Below are 12,168 nucleotides of genomic sequence, written 5' to 3'. Positions count from 1 at the left end.
CCCAAGATTTTGATTCAGTGAGTCAGGGATGGAACCACAGACATCTGTGTTTTAAAGTCTCCCCAGGTGATTCCAATTTGCAGCCTGGGTTAAGAACCTCTGTTAGAGGCTTTCCTGTGTTCAGTTGCAAAATCAGGAGCCCAGAAGCTTTGAGAACTTTGCTTTTCTCATCTGCAGAGGGGATAGTCCTGCCGTCTACCCAACCAATGAGATTGGATTGTATGCTTCAACCCCAGCTCAAACGCCCGTTAAACAGACAAGCAACCATGTTTCTCTCAGATCATGTTTTGCCTTTTGTTGTATTTATTTGAGCACTTATGTCGTTCATTAGACCGTAAGCTGCTTGGGAAATGATCCACAGCATGTTTAACTTTGTACCTCCCGTAATGTTTAGTATAGGGGCTTGACACATAGTAAATATTCAATATATGATCATTGGATTGATTTTCAGTTGTTTTGTGTGCCCTGCAGGGTCTGGAACAGTGCTGAGAGCATAGTAAACACTCAATAAACACTGATTGATTGATTAATGTATCTATTCAAAACCTATATAGAGAAAATGGAGGGCACAGAAACAGACCCAGCCTTATATTAACTGAATGGTGGTAGGGAAGTAATTTAACTCTGAGTGCCTTTGCCTTTGGTGTGGGTACGTGCAAGAGCTCATGGAAATACATGTACACAGGCACTGACATACACACACGTACAGACTTCTTGGAAATTCAAGAACTCATCCTCTGCTTAGATGATCCTCTCTGCTACTACTTGGTGGAAACTGAAATGTCAAATGAGGACATTGGTAGACTTAGTTTAGTCCTGCTCACAGTAATCAAATAATTTAATATAAAAGTATTTTGGAAAGTACCAACACGTGCAAATGGGTTAGGCACCAGCAGGTTGGGACTGTAGATGCTTGGGTTCTAGTCTCTGGGCAGCCATTCACCTGTTGGACAATATTGGCCACATCCCTTAATGTCCCTGAACTTCAACTTCCACATCTGGAAATAAAGGTTTGGATTAAATCAGCAATTCTTATGCCCTGAAATACAGACAAAAGAGCACTGATTTTTCAGAATATTAAAGATGTTAATAGATGTTCAAGACAAAGCAACCAATAAACAAATCTTTGGGAAACAAACAAAGTTGTTTTGGACATACTATTATACTTAAGCCAAATGAAATAACTTTCTCTAGGACTTCTCAAGGACTTTATTTTTTGATGTTTCTGTGACTCACCAAGGGGATGTGGAAAGGTTTCTTGCAAGGCATTTGGCTCTGAAACACTCTCCCTCCTCCCCAGAAAGCTTATTACCAGTTGGAGGCATTTGCAAACTCTCGCTCAGCAGCAGCTGATCCTCAGTGTACCCTGGTATTTTGCTAAGATAACCATCTCACAGGTTGCCTCTAGGCACTGGCTCACTATGAAGAAAATCTCCTTGTCTGTGATGCTCTTACCTCAGTTTTGCTGGTCTTACCTGTCCTTCATTAATTCACCACTTTCAGGAAGTCTTCCCACCTTGCTCCATCCCATAGTGATAGCCCCTGACTTGAAAGCAGTTAATGCAGCAGAGTAAAAAGAGGAAGGACTTCACAGTCAGACAGCCAACGTTTGAATCCTAGCTCTACCAGCTATGTGGGTACCTGGTCAAGCCACAGCCTCTCTGAGTCTCATTGCGCGTGTCTATACTTTGTGGGTAATACTCTGTGGGCATTTGGGGTTTGTACCATGCAGTATTTACTTGTCCTTTGTTGCAGATGGAGTCTTACTCTGTCTGCCCAGGCTGGAGTGAAGTGGTGCAATCTTGGCTCACGGCAACTTCCAGCTCCTGAATTCAAGCAATTATCCTGTGTCAGCCTCCCAAATAGCTCAGATTACAGGTGCGCCCCACCATGCCTGGCTAATTTTTTGTATTTTTAGTAGAGATGGGTTTCACCATGCTGGCCAGGCTGGTCTTGAACTCCTGACCTCATGACTGGCCCACCCCAGTTTCCCAAAGTGCTGGGATTACAGGCATGAGCCACCGTGCCTGGACTACTTGTCCTTCTTCTACTATAACATTAGGTGAAATTTCCCTCTGGGACCCATCCCAGCCATGCTCTGAGCCAAGGTGGGGGTAGGTGCCCAGGCCCAAGGCACCACGGTATCACATTCCCCTGGCCATAGCAATGGGCCATGGACACAATCAGGATCAATGAAACACAGTATTACTTTGCTAATATTTCTGAAAAAGAGGCTCTTGCTTTTTTCTACTGGATTTGAAACTTAGGGAAGATAAAGCGTGAGGATGCTGCAACCATCTTACAACTGTGAGGGGGGAGCCTTTCTGGTAATAGAATTAACATAGTAGAATATAGGCTTCATGGTTGGAGTTTCAGCAGCCATCTTGGACCATGAGGTGACCTTGGGAATGGAAATCATAGAAGATGCCTAGGTTCCTGCCACCATGAACGCGATTCCAGTTTTGGACTATTTTTTATCTTTTGAAAGTGAGAAGTAAATGTCTATTACATTTAAGCCACTGTCACTTTTTTGGTTATTCATAGCTGAACCTCATCTTAACCCATAGTTTGAGTCAGTTTTTGTTTTCTTTGCTTGTTTATTTTTAAACAGAAAGGGTCCTATCTGACATAGTATCCCACCCCTACGGTAGGATTATGTTATGGGTTGAACTATGTCACCCCCAATTTCATATGAAGTTGTAATATCTAGTCCCCAAATGTGACTGTATTTGGAGACAAGGTATTTAAAGAGGTAATTATATCAAAATTATGTCTTTAGTGTGGACCCTAATCCAATATGACTGGGATCCTTGTAAGAAGAAGAAATTTGGACACAGACATGTGTGCTAAACAGAGGAAAGGGAAGAAGGAGAAGGGGGCCATATGCAAGTCAAGGAGAGAGGCCTGGGGATAAAACCAACTCTACCAAAATCTTCATCTTGGACTTTCGGCCTCTACAACTACAAAGAAATAAATCTCTATTGCTTAAAGCCACCCTGTCTGTAGGACTTTGTTATGGCAGTCCTAGCAGACTACTACAGAGTAAATGAAATAATCATGTATAGTAGGCATCTAGCTCAGTGTTTGTAGCTAGGAACCCTCAACAAATGTGACTTCTTGTTCCCCATGCACTAACTCATACTGTCAGGAAACTCTCTACGGGGCAGTGTGCTCCATTTTCCTAACTAGATCCTTGAAGTCTCCGAAGCACCTGAGTCAGGACTATTATGCGTATTAGAATGTTCAATAGATGCTTATTGATTAATTAGGACTCCCTAGGCCATGCTAGGCAGGCAGAGATGGATTAAGTTGTTTAATAAAGTCTCCCCTAATGCACCGTACTTCTCTGGCAGCCTTTTTCTTTAAAGGGAGAAAAGAAGGAGAAGGCAGCTTTTACAGCTGGTTGAAATATCCTGGAAGAAACTGTCAGGGGAAATAGTCATGGAGATGAAGTTGACAGAGTGATGGCCAGGCAGCCCTTTACGATTAGTTTCAGGCTACCAGTTATGTCTGTTTTAATCTGGAGGATGTTTCGGTAATGAAGCGAGTGCGTGAATCTCAATAATGCAAAGTTAATGTTGTTAGCATTGGCCACCATCATTGCTTCACTTTTGTCCAACAGGGATTTTTGTATTTTTATTTTTATTATTATTATCCTCCTTCAGAGCTGTCAGAGGATGGAAATATTCCACTCACTGTTATTTTTGAGAACAGTAAGTGAATGTTAGCCCTTCTGCCCCTCAAATCCATAGCAACAAACCTATTCCTTTTAAAACCTAATTTCAAAACGGTGGCTAGACCTAGAAATCTATCCTTTTAAGCTCACATGTGGTATGGCCGAGGTTATATCTTCACTCCTGTAATTTTCCTCTGGGGAACGACTAGACGTTCGCTAACAAAGTATTGGTTAAATTTCACCCACTGGGAGAAAGAAAACTGATAAAAATGTGTCACATAGGCTGGGTGTAGGGCTACGGAAGATTTTTTTTTTCTCCTGTAGCTGGTAAAGATGTAATGATGTTATTTGATCCTGTGCCCTTCTCTGGGTAAAGTGGCAAATAATGTATTTATCTGGATAATTAAGCAAATGGGAAAAACAGAAGGAAAACCAAACAAACAAAATCCATATTTTGTCTGGGCTTGGAGAAGTTTTTCCTGAGATAAGATGAGGGAGGAAAGGTGAGATGAATTTATTTAGATAATTGCCTCACTTCTCTAGCTCACTTTGTGCAGGCAGATGGTCTCATCCTTGGAGGTCTAGCCTTTCTGTGGTATTGGCTCTTTTTAAACCGTTATCAGGATAAGCTATCTGAGAGTATCCCCTCTAAAACCATACAATTTTCTTTGAAGGGATGCCGCAGAAGTTCCATTAGGCAGCGAACTCCTAGTAAGTATATTAGAGGAATAATCTTGTCTCATCGGGGCTACTGGCTGAACTGATACTTCTTATTTAAAAAATTTCCCTGTATCTGATTCTGTCAAAAGAAACACTCTTTTAAGAAATATGCTGATTACTAAGCATTCTATTAAATGCTTTATGGCTGAATGTTTTTCCTTACCAATTAGCATCAGATAGCGTCAGCTTATAAATACCCTATGTCAAAAGAAAGCTTTGGAGAAATTCACCATTATTTCTACATTTCAACGTTGAATAATATGAGGAGAATCTTATTGTTAACTGTTAGTTTTTGGATGTTTAACCTCTTTATTTGTCTATAGTTTGTAAAAAGAGTCTGTAGACAGGTGTGTGTGTGTGTGTGTGTGCGCGCGTGCGTGCGTAAAGAGAAGAGTCTATTTTTGATTCTTAGAGATACCTGGAAGGACTATTAGTTTACCTATGGTAAGCAAACCCCAATGGTCTGAGACAGGGAGAGAGTCCTGTCCTGCCCTGGATACATAGGGCATCCTTGGAGCTGTTGGGCAGGTCTGCTGCTGTTACCCCCTTCAATAAGAGTTCCCCTCTCTCCCCAGCATCATCAGGTGGCTGATAGACTGGGCCCTGTGGGTAGGAGAGGGGTTAGCATGGAGGCAGCCACCAAGGGCATGTGATGGGGGCCTCTTCCAAGGGGGTTGATGGGCACATACTCAGCAAGTGTTATATAAATGGGCCAAAGATGGTCTCTGTATATTGGCCCTTGAGTTGTTTATTTCTTCATTTCAGGCTGAGATTCATTAGCTCAAAGGCCTATTGGTGCCAAACTCAGTTTTTTACACGTCCAATTATTTTAAAAATAGCCCAAACAAGCAGATTTTTAGCCACTTAGGGCCTGCTTGCTTTGCATATCCTGCAAAACCTCACCTCCCCTCTGCTGGCCTTTGAAAGGCAGGGCCTTATGCTTACAAGACCCAAGCAACTCCCATCCTTCCACGCTCTCTGACCTAGACCCGCTCTACCATCCTGCTGAGGAACATCTCGTGAACATAACCCTCCTCTTTGCGCCGCCTTCTGGTCCCCCTCTCTCCCAAGAGTTCCCTAGTTCTCTTGCCCTTCAGAGCAGTAGTTCCTTCTGGACAGTCCCATGATATGAAGGGCTTCTCCTCTAATGCAACCTTGTCCAAATGTCTCCCAGTAAAACTCATTGGGGGTTATTATTTTCTTTATTAGCCCTCAAATTCTTTGAACTCTCACAGTATATTATGATCAAGGTCCTGTTATTCTTGGCCATCAGATCCATACTCTGTCTCTGAACCGAAGGGCTATACGTAGATTTGATTGCACTGTTTCTTTTCTTTCTGTGTGTGTATACCTCTTCTAATTGGGACAATGCTCAGTCTTCCAAATCCTGTCTGTTCTGAAACACCCACAGGAATAAATTATCTTACCTACTAAGAGGCAATCATTGACTGGTAATGTTTTTTGCTGCTTAAGTATAATGGAAAGTACATAGATGTCATTTTATTATTGTTCCCTATAAACTTCAAAGTACATTTTAGCCTTTGTGATTATATATATATATACACACACACACTCTCTCTCTCTCTATATATATATGTATATAATGAAATATAAAAAAGAGTCAACTTTTTTTAACACAAGAGACAAGGGAAAGAGTGGAGTTTGTGGTGGAGAAAGAATGAGACATAGAAATAAAATTAGTATCCAACAATTATTTAAGACTGCTTCATGTCATTTGCTAATCTTGTTTTTATAACTAGATTACAAACTTTGTGAGATCGTGAATAAATGTCTTATTCCTTTACCATCTGTGTCCTGCTGCAATATTGGATTAGTATTTGTTCTCAATAAATTTGTTGATGAACGCAAAGGTAGAGAAGAGGAAGTTGACTGGAGGAAAGAAGAGATGGAGGGAAATAAGAGGACAAGGGCTTAGTGAGGAAGAGAGAAAGCTAGGAAAGGAAGCTTAGCCAAGTGACCTTAGGCAAAAGTCTTTGAGCTTCAAATTACTAACCTATACATGGGGATAAGATGGCAGGTGTGACTGGATAGGGATGTGGAGTGACTTTTAATGGGGCATAGGTACACTTGCGGGTTGTGTCTTTTCCTATGCCAAAAAACCCATGAAGGTGGCCCTCAGAAGAGCAGGTGACCACCTGGGCTCTGGAATCACCTGCAGAGTCTCAGAGCATTAGTTAGGAAGAAGGTGCCGGGGGGACCAGTTTAGAAGAGTAGCCCCGTTTTCTGGGGGAGATGTTATCTAGTTAGATTCCTTGTAGTTTTGGGGCTCAGAAGGGAAGGTCCAGACCTCTGGGCAATGAATCCTAGGGGAGGAAAGCAGCCCCCGGACTCTGTGTTGGTAGATCCTGGTTACTCCTTCACTGAGCTCTCTAGGCTTACGTGGCAGCTGGATGTGGTCACTACACATGGTTTACAGCTGGATGTAAACCAAAGCACTCAGAGCTAGATTTGGGGGTCCTAGCCCCAGGAGGCTCCCTCAGAGGAGCTGAGTACTGAGGGAATGGCTGATGTTCCTAGAAAGAGGTGTAACCACCGGCCCTGGAGAAATGTTCACAGCCAGTGTGGATTATCACAGGGTGAGAGGAGTCTTAAAAGGGAGACATTAGACTCCCTGCTAATAAGGCCTGTGGAGATTTGGATGATTGATTAGAAGAAGAAGAGACAATGGGATTCATACTTGACATTTACGAAGCAGTTCTGGCCAGTTATACTGTGATTACACATGCTGCTTGCCTCCCCATGCATGAGGAGCCGGATATGTATTCCAAGGCAAGACAAGGACAGTTATAAAAAGATTTAGGAAGATGCCAAGGTTATGGATTGGAAACCTCTGTTGTTCTAAATCGTGTAGCATCGCTTGGGCTTTCTCCCTGGTGCAATTATGTTACAGAAAAATCGCTTTCATACTGGTGTCCACAGCATGTGGACAACATCAGGGAGTTTAAAAGGCCTTCATGGTTGAGAATCTTGGATTGAACACCACATAACTGGCTTCAAAAACTCTGAAAAAAATGGATGCTTGAAAATGTATAATAACTTACCTAGAGGATCACTTGATTTTTTATTGAAGGTAATTAAAAATAAAATGACTTCTTCTTGATTCAATTTGTTATTCTTCACCCTCATCTGCCATTGCCAAAAGTTATCCATTTCATAGAAATTTACTAATATGTTTACATACCGGGTACATTTTTTACTTATAATTTAAAAATCTTCTCCGTATGCCACTCTCATCTTTCATTCCTAAATGCATTTATTTATGATTTTGCTTTTTATGCTTATTGATTAGCTTATTCAGAGATTTGTCTATTTTACTGAATTTTCAAGGAACCAATTCTTGGTATCATTTATCAACTTCACTTTTCTATTTTTAATTCATTTATGTATTTATTTATCTTTATTATCTTCTTCCCTTGCTTGAGTTCCATTTTGCCATTTTTTTAGTTTCTTGAGTTGAAAACTTTATTATCTTACCTTCTGTTAAAATAGTAGGAAATATATGTGGTTATGTATTATATGATAGTACAGTTTTAACCATATCCTATAAATACATGTATGTGTGTATATATATGTGTATAAATAAAAATAAATTTTAAAACAAAAATATTATACAATATTGCAGATATCTGTTGGTGAGGCCTGGTGAGGCCTCAGGAAGCTCAGGGAGCTTCCAATCGTGGCAGAAGGTGAGGTGGGAACAGGCATATCACATGGTAAGAGAGGGAGCGAGAGTGATGCCAGGCTCTTTTAAACAACCAGCTCTTGTGTGAACTCAGAGTGAGAACTCACTCATTACCAAGGGGAGGACACCAAGCCATTCATGAAGGATCTGCCCCCATGACCCAAACACCTCCCACCAGGCCCCGCCTCCAACACTGGGAATCACATTTCAACATGATATTTGGAAGGGACAAATATCCAAACATATCACATTTGTTATTAATTTCCAGTTTTACTGTGTTGCATTCAGAGAATGTGGCCTAATCACTTCTAATTTTTAGAATGCATTAAGGATTTTTAGTACAATCCTTAAAAAGCAGAGCAGGTGTTTCTCCGTAAGATAGGGAGAACACACACCCACCCACCCACCCATCCCCCCCACACAAACACACACATGCCAATGTAACCTTATAGATTCAAAACATCATTTTTTCTCTTGTTTTCTGATTACTTGACCTGTCATAGATTGATAATAATATAATAAAGTCTTTATTTGTAAATGAGTGCCAAAGGCAGTGTGATGAGTTAATACTTTGGAATTAGAAAAACCTGTTTTCAGATCTCAGCTCCATCTCTCAGTAGCAAAGACTTTCGCAAAAGCAGTATCTGAGACAAAGATTTGCGTACAAGTTAATTATTTGATAGGTGACAGGAACACTGCTAAGGAAGTTAAGAAATGAATCAGAGAAGAGAAGGCAGCACTATTTTAGTAAAATAGGTGTCTGTGTTGCTTGATATTTATTTATTCTTTGATAATTGAGGTTTAATTTATTTGCTGTGAAAACCATAGATCTTAATTGTACAGTTTGATGAATTTTCATAAATATAAACATCCGTGTAACTTATACCCCTATTAAGGTATAGAACATTTTTATCACCCCAGAAAACTCCTTCCCAGTCAGTTCTGTCACCCTCTAGAGGCAATCATTATCCTGACTTCAATCCCATAAATTGATTTCACACACTCTACAACTATACATAAATGGAGTCCTAGAGTGTGCACTCTTTTGTATCCAGCTTCGCTTCTTTCACTCAGCATGTCAGTGAGATTCATTATGTCTTTGCATGTTTCAGTGGTTAATTTTTATTGCTGAGTAGTATTCCATTGTATTACTATACTATAATTTATTTTTCTATTGTTTTGTTGATAACCATTTGCACTGTTTTCTGAAGAATATGAATAAAGCTGCTGTGAACATTCTTGTATCGTTTTTTGGGGGGAAATTTGTCTTTATTTTGAAGAATGTTGTGGTTTGAATGTATTCTCTCCGAAATTTAGGTGTGGCCAATGTGATAGTATTAAGAGACAGGACTTTAAAGAGGTCATTAGATCACAAGGGCTCGTCCCTGTTGCATGGGATTAAATAGAAGAAGCTTCACGCAGTCTTTGGCTCACTTGCCCTTTCACCTTCTGCCGGGTGAGGACACAGCATTCCTCCTTCTGCAGGATGCCGCCGTCACCAGACAGCCAGCTGCACCTGCTAGTGCTTTGATCTTAGACTTCTCAGCCTCCAACACTGCAAGAAAGAAATTTCTATTTTTTATAAATTAACCAGGCTCAGGAATTCTGTTGTAGCGGCAACAAAATGAACGAGGACAGAAATTAGTACCAGAGAAGTGGGGGTGTTGCTACAACAAAAACCTAAAATTATGGAAGTGGCTTTGGAACTGGGTAGTGGGTAGAGGCTGAGACTGTTTTCAAGTGAATGCTGGAAAAAGCCTGTATGGTTGTGAACAGAGAATTAAGGGAAATTCTAATGAGGGCTTGAAGAAGAGAGGTGTAGGAATAGCCTCTGTCTTCTTAGTGATCACTTAAATGGTTGTGACCAGAATGTTCATAGAAACACTGGCAGTAATGACTATCCTGATGAAGCCTCAGTTGGAAGTGAGGAACGAGGTATTGGAAGCTGGAGGAAAGACCACTCTTGTTATGATGGCAGAGAACTTGGCTGAAGTATGTCCAAATCCTAGGACTTTTAAAAAGCAATGAACTAGGATATTTGGATATGAGCAATGAACTAGGATATTTGGCAGAAGAAATCTCTAAGCAGCAAAGTGTTCAGGGTGCTGCATGGCTTCTCTTAACTGCTTATAGCAAGATGTGAGAAAACAGAAATGACTTAAAGGTAGAATTGATCATTAAAAGGGAAGTAGAACATAAAAATTTGAAAAATGAGGCCGGGCGCGGTGGCTCAAGCCTGTAATCCCAGCACTTTGGGAGGCCGAGGCGGGCGGATCACAAGGTCAGGAAATCGAGACCACAGTGAAACCCCGTCTCTACTAAAAATACAAAAAATTAGCCGGGCGCGGTGGCGGGCGCCTGTAGTCCCAGCTACTCAGGAGGCTGAGGCAGGAGAATGGCGGGAACCCAGGAGGCGGAGCTTGCAGTGAGCCGAGATCGCGCCACTGCACTCCAGCCTGGGCAACAGCGTGAGACTCCATCTCAAAAAAAAAAAAAAAAAAAAAAAAAAAAAAAAAAAAAAAAAAAAGAAAAATTCTCAGCCTGGCCATGTAAAGAGTAAAAAGGTGTGTTTAGGAGAGAAAACCAATGGTATGACCAGGTGACCATTTGAGAAGGGGGTTAGTATGGCTAGAAGGAAGCCAGGTGCTCTTCATCAGAACAATGACCCCAAAGCTTTTCAGAGATCTTCGAGGCTGCCATGCCCATCACCGACTCAGAGTGCCAGGGCCTTGAGGGCATAATGGTTTCAAGAGAGGAGTACAGGGCACCCATGGGACCTTGGATCTTGTTGCTCGGCCACGTTATTTCTCTGCTCCCTGCATTCCAGTGCAATGCTCCGTGGCTGCCCCAGCTGTGTCTCAGGCACACCCAGACAGAGCTCAAGCTGCTGCTTCAGAGGGCACAAGCAATGAGCCTTGGTGGTTGTCCGTATGGTGCTAATTCTTCAGGTACACAGAGTGCAAGAACTGTGGAGGTATGGCTTCCCCAACCATCATTTCAAAGGATGCCTCAGAGAGCTTTAGGACCTTGGCAGAAACCTGGTGCATCGGCAGAGTCACCATAGAGTCCTCACTAGGGCAACATCCAGCATAGCCATGGGGCTGGTGCCACCATAGAGAGTAGTTCTTAGGGCAATGCCTAGTGGAGCTGTGGGAATGGGGCCACTCCTGAGATCCCAGACATGCAGAGCCACCAGTGTGTAACACCAGCCTGAGAGATCTGCAGGAACTGTACTACGCTCATGACAGGTGAGGCATGAGATGCTCCCAGTAAAGTCAGGGGGCAGGGTCCTCTGGAATCTTGGGGACTCAACCTCCACCCCAGTGTGTTTGGAAGGTGGGACATGGAGTCAAAGATTATTCTCAAACCTTAAGATTTAATTGTTTGGCTTGTTGGGTTTTGGACTTAATTTGATACTGGTTACCCCTTTCTTCTTGCCCATTTCTTCCTTTTGGAACAGAAATGTCTGTCTTGTGCCTGTTCCACCATTGTATTTTGGAAGCACGTAATTTGTTTGATTTTACAAGTTCACAGCTGGAGGGCAATTTACTTCAGGATGAAACACACTTTTGAATCTCACCCATATCTGATTTAGATGATATCTAGATGAGATGCTAACCTTTAGACATTTGAGTTGATTCTGGCACAAGCTAAAACTTTTGGGGGGCTATTGGGATAAAATGCATGTAATTTGCCTGTGAGAATGACATGAATTTTGGAGGGCCAGGGGCAGAATGCTATGGTTTAAATATGTTCCCACTAAAATTCAGGTGTTTCCAACATGATAGTGTTAACAAGTGGGGCCTGTAAAAGGTAATTAGGCCATGAGGGTTCCTTTATTGTGAGTAGGATTAAGGTCCTTATCAAAGAGGCTTCATGCAGCATTTAGTTTGCTTGCCCTTCCTGTTTCTCCTAGGCGAGGACACGATGTTCCTCTACTGTCATGGATGCAGCCCTCACCAGACGACTGAACCTGCCAGTGCCTTGTTCTTGGACTTCCTAGCCTTCAGAACTCTGAGTAGTCTATTTCTGTTCTTTGTAAATTACCTAGTTCAGGTGTTCTGTTATA

The 12,168-nt window shown here is 41.8% G+C and overlaps 1 protein-coding gene across 1 annotated transcript in view; it reads right to left on the bottom strand.

The window, feature by feature from the left end:
- CHPF (chondroitin polymerizing factor) overlaps positions 1 to 12,168 on the bottom strand; it is a 424,210-nt gene that overhangs the window by 386,657 nt on the left and 25,385 nt on the right. The window lies entirely within an intron of this gene.

Source organism: Macaca thibetana, chromosome 12 (genome assembly GCF_024542745.1).
Source record: "Macaca thibetana thibetana isolate TM-01 chromosome 12, ASM2454274v1, whole genome shotgun sequence".
Taxonomy (NCBI): Eukaryota; Metazoa; Chordata; class Mammalia; order Primates; family Cercopithecidae; genus Macaca; species Macaca thibetana.
This window is presented reverse-complemented; position numbering and strand designations above follow the sequence as displayed.